Source organism: Asterias rubens, chromosome 11, assembly GCF_902459465.1.
Source record: "Asterias rubens chromosome 11, eAstRub1.3, whole genome shotgun sequence".
NCBI classification, from domain to species: Eukaryota; Metazoa; Echinodermata; class Asteroidea; order Forcipulatida; family Asteriidae; genus Asterias; species Asterias rubens.
Window position 1 is genome coordinate 4,157,153 of NC_047072.1, and position 8,751 is coordinate 4,165,903.

General features: G+C 39.4%; 1 protein-coding gene across 1 annotated transcript in view; it reads right to left on the reverse strand.

Annotated features, from left to right (window-relative positions):
* LOC117296357 (importin subunit alpha-7-like) overlaps nucleotides 1–8,414 on the reverse strand; it is a 46,805-nt gene extending 38,391 nt beyond the window's left edge. Inside the window, exon 1 of the mRNA XM_033779236.1 lies at nucleotides 8,285–8,414. The gene's annotated coding sequence lies outside the window, so the exon portion shown is untranslated. The remainder of the gene's footprint in view (nucleotides 1–8,284) is intronic.
* Nucleotides 8,415–8,751: the final 337 nt, after the last annotated feature.

Sequence of the window (8,751 nt, forward strand, 5' to 3'; positions counted from 1 at the left end):
TCAAATAACAAACCTGTGAAAATTTAGGCTCAATCGGTCATCGGAGTCGGGAGAAAACAACGGAAAAACCCACCCTTGTTTCCGCGCGTTTCGCCGTGTCATGACATGTGTTTAAAATAAATCCGTAATTCTCGTTAATGAGAATTTATATTGTTTTGCTGTTTTCTCAAAAAGTAAAGCATTTCATGGAATAATATTTCAAGAGAAGTCTTTCACCATTGCCTTCTGTAAACCCTGTAAGTTATTTGTAAATCTGTGAACTTTTTTTTTTTTTCTGAACCGAAAGGGTCCAATGGCTTTAACCAAAAAGGTATGAATGGGAATCAAAGTGTGTTGAATTGGTTTTCAACTAGTGGTTTAAACTCGCCGAGGCCTGGTTCTTGATAATTTACCTCAACTTCGTCTCGGTAAAATTATCAAGAACCAGGCCTCGTTGGGATTAAACAACCAGTTAAAAACCTCTTCACCACACATTGATTCCCTTATTTCAGGCCTCAACCTTTAGCTTCAGAGGGTCAAGGCAACTTGGCCTCAAAAGCTCCAAAAATGAAAGGGGCACCAAGGCCAACTGAAAGGGCACCAAGGCCATTTTCAAACCTTTATTTGTTGATGATCATGTTATTATACTTTCCACTGATTTCAAGTTGGTGGTCAACTTTACAACCCATATTTATTTCATTGTCGCTGTTTACATGCTGTGCAATTGAAGTTGAATAACAGTTTTAAATATTTGTTGCTGAATTATTTATAGCACTCACATTGCAAACGATTGCCCCAGTAACTTACCCCATCCCTCCCCCCCTCGACTTAATTATACTCCCTTCTGCTCAGCTGAAAACAAATCATTGCTCCAGAACAAAGAATTGTTGAAAAAAATATTAAGAACATTAATTACCTGCGTGCTAATCTGAAGAAAAAACAACAATCCCCGGCTCACCACATGAGCAACGAAAAAGAAAGTCGCAAGGCAGGCAGGTCACTGGTAGTGGTGGGTCACACACATTAATGTAAAACCACAAGCCTTGGACACCAGCAAAATAGCCAGGGGAAAAACATAGACTGTATCCTGCCCCCGCGCCTCCCCGGCCCCATCCCCTACAAATACAGATCTCAATTATTGGACAAAATCAGTGCGAAAATGCGTAATTTAGTTTAAATACATGGGAGTAGTCTGGTGCTGCATTTTTAGTAGTAAACAGATCAACTACATGTACATTTGATATGGTTACCATGCCACGTTCTCAACACATATTTTTATATTGCAAAGCAGCATTGTAAAAACTAGTGTGCGGGATCGTACGTTCCGAAACAATTTCCTTAAAAATTAAATGGATCACAATGTATTTAACAGTCCCTGCCTGTAAGAGTGTACCAAGTGGTGATTCATGGGTTCTCAGATCTTCTTCTAAAAAATTAGAGTGATACATCATCATACCAAACGAATAAATCCAAAATTTTAGTTTGCTGACGCTTTCGGTTTTGGAGCACTTAAATTTGTTTTAGGGATGCAAGCTCTTACATTTGAACTTGTTCAATTCATGGGATCCTATAGGCGCATTGAGTTATGAGGCGTTGAAAATGGCACAAGGGCACTGTTCGTCAAAGGTTCAGGTGTGCGTAACATGACGCGCCAACGAGATCCCAAATTTTTTTTTTTACTTTTGTTATAAGCCCAACTGGAGGTTTCAAAAAATGTTTTACTTTTTTTGGGATGACCTTGGCGCACGTTTTTGTGTTTACAGGGAATGTACTATTCGTTTCTCGAGGGCTTTTTGGCCAAAACTTTGATTAAACTGGTAACTCCACAACCGAAAGTGTCAGCAAACTAAAATTTTGGATTTATTCGTTTGGTATGATGGTGTATCACTCTAATTTTTTGGAAGAAGATCTGCGAACCTATGAATCACACCCCCCCCCCCTAATTTGGTACATTCTTACAGGCAGGGACTCTTAAACATAAAATAACATTTTCAAATAAATAATGTTATGGAATCAATGGAAAAGGGCACGACGGCCAAGTGGCCGTAAGGTACCTGATTTTTGTGGACACTATTGGTAATTACTCAAAATAATTATTGCCATAACACCTTACTTGGTGACAAGTAATGGGGAGAGGTTGATGGTATAAAACATTGTGAGAAACAGCTCCCTCTGAAGTGCCATAGTTTTAGAGAAAGACGTAATTTTCCACGAATTTGATTTCGAGACCTCAGATTTAGAACTTGAAGTCTCGAAATCAACCATCTAAACGCACACAACTTCATGTGACAATGGTGTTTTTTTCTTTCATTATTATCTCGCAACTTCGATGACCGATTGAGCTCAAATTTTTACAGGTTTGTTATTTTATGCTATGTTGAGATACACAAACTGTGAAGGCTAGTCTTTGACAATTATCAATAGTGTCCACTGCCTTTAAAAGAGCATTATGGCAATTCGAGGCCTATTATTTATAAACACCGATGGTGTTTGAAATTTTAGCCTTTTTTAATAATTAGTTATCGTTATTTTTCTTAATGCCTACAAAAAGATAGTTTAGGGTCTACTCATGCTACCTTAAAATTAGAGTTAGACTCTTTTGGTCTTGGATGTTAACTGATGGGTGCCCTATACAGAGCTGCATACAGTTTAAGTTGGATTCATTCAGTGTACATCAATACATAATTTAATGTAAAGTGATGCACACATCCACATATGTATGTGTGGTACATGTGTAGATGTACAGACATGTATTTGACAATGTAAACTTTGGCACTGGCAACACCACATCACCTTGAACGTGTTATGAAGAAAGGGAATCATTTCATATTCCATTCTTAGACAGACTGGTGCATTATAAATCCAGTTACATAAACACACTACATGTACATTTATGTGCACACTTTCTCCTGTATGGATGCACATGTACAGTTGTACAGTGTACACGGATACGCTCATGTATTGAGCACCTAAGACTACACATGTACAGTTGTACAGTGTACACGGATACGCTCATGTATTGAGCACCTAAGACTACACATGTACAGTTGTACAGTGTACACGGATACGCTCATGTATTGAGCACCATATGCCCTTTCCCTTCCCCTATACATGTACCTGACTTGTGGTTCTTATGGCATGCATGGTGGCATTCTCTACAGCATAACTGACCCTTAACCACAAAGATGATTTCACATACTGAGTCACTGTCTGACACATCCAGCCATCTTAAAATAACCACAGGACTGAAGATGCAATATGATTCACTCACTTCCATCCGTAATGTTAATGTTGGAACAACTTCATCAAAAATAGGGCCTACCCGTGAGAGGTTCCAATCAGGCAAAAATATGAGCAGAATTTTGCATTCATGGATTTCCTGCAATGGAGTCAACTGCAAGTTATACAATTTTCCTCAACCAATGCTATGTAGGAAACAAAGGACAAGCCTCTAATAACTAGAGGACTTCCACCTTGTTATAAAATATTATCTGATAAGTAAGGTACTGTAAATCAACAGCTGACATGAATTTCCTACAAATCACCACTGAATGGCAAGTCTTGTACAGTACATGGACAGTATGAAGGCCCAGTCATCTATCCATGATGTATGTATGTACATGTACTGTACATGTATATAGCTCAGCACTCACTCTCACTGCATCACAAACGATTTTTTAAAAGACACTTTATGTGTGTGTAACTCAGAGCTATAACACCATGGGTAGACAGTACACCTCACAGATTCATATCTCGATTTGTTTAGAATTTTTAAGTTTCAAATTAGGCATAGTAAAATGTCAGAATTTTACACTTCAATCCAATATCGCGATACTTTTTTGAAGACATATAGTGGGATAATAAAAGCAATATCGCCCAAGCTTAAGTCTCATCCTACCACTTCTTGGAATAATATGATCAGTAAGTCCACCATGAAACGGGTGGCCATTATCGTCTAATTTACGACGAAACAGACTTTTCACCCGCTCCTGGCATGCCTGGTGAAAAGAGTCCACCGACTGCAAACACACCTACGTCATTAGTGGCCTGATTTGCAAAATTGTTACAGTTTTTTTGATAAACTCAGCGCACATACATGATTATAATAATGTACATTAACAGTCACACCACACACAACTCTCAGGAATATTTATTAGCGCCACTCAAATCCCATTTGGTTTTCGCTTTTTATGTGTAGCTGAGAATCTATATAATCATAAAACGCAGACAATTTAATGGGATTATATTGGCGCAAGGATTTCTAGACGACGCAAAATTACCCGAAATAGGCAGTAGTGTAGTTTCATATGACCTTTGACCGTTGTTATATTGGTAGGCCAACATGATCCCAATTATTTTTCAATTGAAATCTGTTTAGGAACACTCAACTTAACCAAATACAAGAAAACATTGATGGGATCTTGTTGGCACAGATACTTACAGTGATGAAAAAAGTGAATGGTGTGCCAATTTAGGCCAAAATGTGTGGAATGGCAATACATTAGAAAATTTTCAAAAAAAATCTTTTGACATGCAAGTTGCAGAGATCCCAAGATTCTTTTTTCATTTGTCGTTAGATGAAAACTCTTCTAACACCGGGTTGCCATAAAACAACTTTTTGTTGTTGGCGCGCAAGGTTACGGAGGTGTGAAAACGCAAAATATTGGTAAAATTTGAACTTTGACCTCTATTATTTCTCTGCGCCAACGAGATCCCAGGACTTTGTACTTAAATTTGTTTAAGGGATGTAAACTCTTTCATGTGAACTTGTTATGGGATCTTGTAGGCGCGATGAATTATGAGGCGTTGAAAATGGCACGAGGGCACTGTTCGTCAAAGGTTCAGGTGCGCTTTTGTTATAAGCCCAACTGGAGGTTTAAAAAAATGTTTTACTTTTGTTGAGGCGAGCTTGGCGCACATTTTTGTGTTTACAGGGAATGTACTATTTGTTTCTCGAGGGTCTTTTGGCCCAAACTTTGATAACTGGTAACTCCAAAACCGAAAGCGTCAGCAAACTAAATTTTAGATTTATTCAATTGGTATGATGGTGTATCACTCTAATTTTTTTGAAGAAGAACTGCGAACCCATGAATCACATTCCCCCCCCCCCCCTAATTTGGTACATTCTTACGGGCAGGGACTCTTAACAAGCTTTACAATGGTGTGTGTTGTATATGAGGTCGGCATTACGATTTTACTTCAAGAATTCACGCTTCTGTTTTTTTCGGACAAAAATCACCATCATGGCTGTTCATTACACAGAGATTTTGGCAAATATGTTTGCATAAAGTGACTCTAAAAAAAATAGTACATGTATTTCGTCACCAGGCGTTTATTCATGTGATGAAAGAGAACCGGGCTATAGACACGTACGGTTAGCAACCGAGCACATCACCCGTTCACCATTGTGGACCTCGGCCTGGGCTTGGCGGTCCTCGACCCACTCGAGCTGGTCGCAGTTACAGAGGTGGCCAAACACATTCAAAACAGATCGATTTTTCAACAAAGTAGGCACCAATGTTTAGTACAAATGGAAGCTTTATTATCAAATAGGTTTGTCTGAAAAGTTTCTAAATACTTGTCATGAGGACAAAGTAGGTTGAAAATCTTAGTAATTTTAGTCAGAAATCTTGCAAAAAAAGAAAGATAGTATACAAATTTGACATCGTATGAAAGATCATTTAATGCTACAAATACATGTACGTGGTAGGCACAAAGTTTTTCAAAAAAATTATGTCTTCCCACAGAAAAATCAAGATTGAAACAAGTATTGACCCATTCACCTGACGTCATCAGCAGAAAAATCTTGAATGCGCCATACTGGTGTGCGTTTTTATATTAACCCTATGCTGCACGTTATGCAGTGAAAGTGTGCTTTTTAGGCGACGCGGCGTTAATACACGTAAACCTAACTGCCCGCCAACATGGCGAGCGTGGCATTGGTCGCCGCGTGTGATACAGGTGCAAGGGGTCAATACTTGCAAGTTGCTTTTTGTGTGAAAAAAATATGGTACAAAGCACAGCAATGTGACCTTTGTCAACAACAATGAGGTATCCGGTTGGGGGCTTGCAATAAACAACGTGGTATTGAAAGGGTTAAGTTTGTGCTCCTAGAATTTGTGTTATACATGATTTTCAAAAGTGGTAAAAATGGAGCAAATCTGTTGACCAGCTGTCGAAATTGTACTTGTTTGACCATTTTGCCCAGTTCGTTTCGAACCTGGGTCGTAACCCTCCGGCTACGCCATCGGGGGAGGGTTACGTTATCGCAACTAAGCGATCATCAGCAGGAGGATGGAAGGTTACGAATATCGCATCAGTCATGTCATGTCTTCAGACAACAAAACTTATCAGTAAATAAGGGATAACAGGGTAGTGACGAGTTCTTTCACGGCCGTTTAAAACATCTACATCTACGCTGACTCAGCAAAGTACACTTCTGGATGTAAAAGCTGAGGTGAAGACTAGGTGTGCGTGAAACAGGTGGAAAGTTGTGCTTACATGTAGAAAATAAGTGCAAGTAAAAACAACACTAGTTGAAACTAATGGGTGTAGATGTGTGACCTGAAGACAGTCACCGATAAAGCGGTGATGACGTCTGCAGGGAGTGCGTTCCATAGCCTGACTGCTGTGGGCATGAAGGAGAACTTGTAAATATCTTTAGAGGAATGAGTTAGGAGCTGGTATTTTGCTGGGTGGTAGTTTCTTAGTCTAGTATCAGACATAGGTGTAAGGTACTGGGCTCTGTCTATTGCAATAAGGCTGTGGGAGACTTTATATAGCATGATCTTCATAGCCACTTCTTTTCTAGATTGGAGTGAAACCCATTGTAGATTTAGTAGAATTGTTGTTATAAATACTCTCGGTCCGATCATAGATGTTCAACACAAATCTGGCTGCCCTCTTCTGAATGGCTTCGACCTGGTTGATGGTACATGTAGTTTGGTGATGGGGGTTCCAGACAGTAGAGCAGTATTCAAGGTTTGGTCGTACAACCAACTCACAACTGCCGTGTGATAAAGGCCTGAGCTGAAGGTGAGGGCCTTCGGCTCGAGACTTTATCACACGACCCTGCAAGGTTTTAAACGGCCGTTAAAAAAAAACGAGTCACTAACGAGCCACCAACCCCCTCTTTTATTCCCATTCATGAATGCCTCTTTGGTTAAAAGGCGTAATAAAGTAAGAAACTCTATACACTGCAACGACCCTGTAAGGTTTTAAGAGCCGTTAAAGAACGAGTCACTACTCTTTTATTCCCATTCATAAATGCTTCATTGGTTAAAAGGCGTAGTAAAGTAAGAAACTCTGTAAAACTTTTCCGTTTCTGACGTGCTTTCCAAGAGCTCGAGCCTCTGTATGATGTACGTATGACGTCCGTGTGCTGCATTGTTATGAGTCAGAGTCAGACACCAATTTCCGACAGTTTCTGGTTCCGCTCATGTGCGTATAGTCTTGGTGCAACACGTTCTTGTTTTCCTTTCACACACAGCGCGGCCAACTCACCAACAGCGCCTGTAACAAGAAACGTCTTGCACCAACATGACCCATGACCAAGAGTAAGACTAGCATGGAGTTTCTGCTCTAGGATGCTGTAAACCATGGAGGAATCCAGTCTTGCACAATGTAAATAGTGCACAACCTTTTTGTTTCCTTTTTCTTATTTATTCTCTTCGCACCTTGCACCGTCGACCAATGGCGCCACCAACGCACCATCCCAGTTTAGCTTCCTACGTGAGCTGTTTAGGGATTTAAACTACTCAAGACTCAAGACAACTGGTTATAAACACTGGTCATTATCAAAGGTTTAAACACCCCCACGTGATGCGCTCTCCACCAATAGGAATAGAGAAACTGTCTGACTCTGAGGTATTTATGGAAATTATGAATAAAAGTTAAAACCAGTGCAGCGCCAGAAGTGCACTGTCACTGCTGTGCGCAGTGCGACTGAGTCGGTGCAGTGGCAGCATTCTCAATCTCAATCTAATCTCATGAATGATGATTTATAGTAAAATTCATTGTATTGTAATTGACATTTAAAAGTAACAGAATAATAGAATGTCATTAATTTTATGAATCCCTTTTTGTACGGTTTTGTGAGTGATCGAGGTGTGGGCACATGGAGAGGGATGGAAGGAAGAAGCATGCAATAATTGCATTGCAAATCCTTTTTTTACCGGCAGGCAATTTTTACAATCGGTCAAGTATTTCACAACAAAAATTAATGTTGAATATCATACAAAAATATTACATTATGTACTTCAACAAGATTAAAGTTGTTTGATAAAAAATCAAGTAAAACTGTTACCTTTCTTTCGTAAGAATTCCACAAAATACACATCTATTTCCGGCAGACTTGTGCACACTACTTTTCGTCGACGACAAATTAGTGTTTTCAATTAACTAGTAGTTGAACATTTTGTAAAATGCGGATATTGGGTCCTAATTTTCCTAAATGTTTGTTCAAATTGCATATCTGAAATTGAGTTTTAAATTAAACATAAAAATTGACAAGCTTAAGGATGTTTTTTAAGGTAAAATATATCTAACTTTTATCATCAAATACACGTTAAATTTGTACTCCGAAAAATGTCAGCTGCTATTGAATCTCCTATTTTCTCGCGATTTTATTCGAGAACCGTAAGTGGGCCCGGGGTAGACTTGTGGACAAGTCGTCAATGGTGTGCTGCAGTGAGATAGTCGAGTTGTGGCGGTGTTCTCGCGAGATTACTGCTCTCGCGTGAACTGCAGGTTGTATTGCTGACTACTCCATTC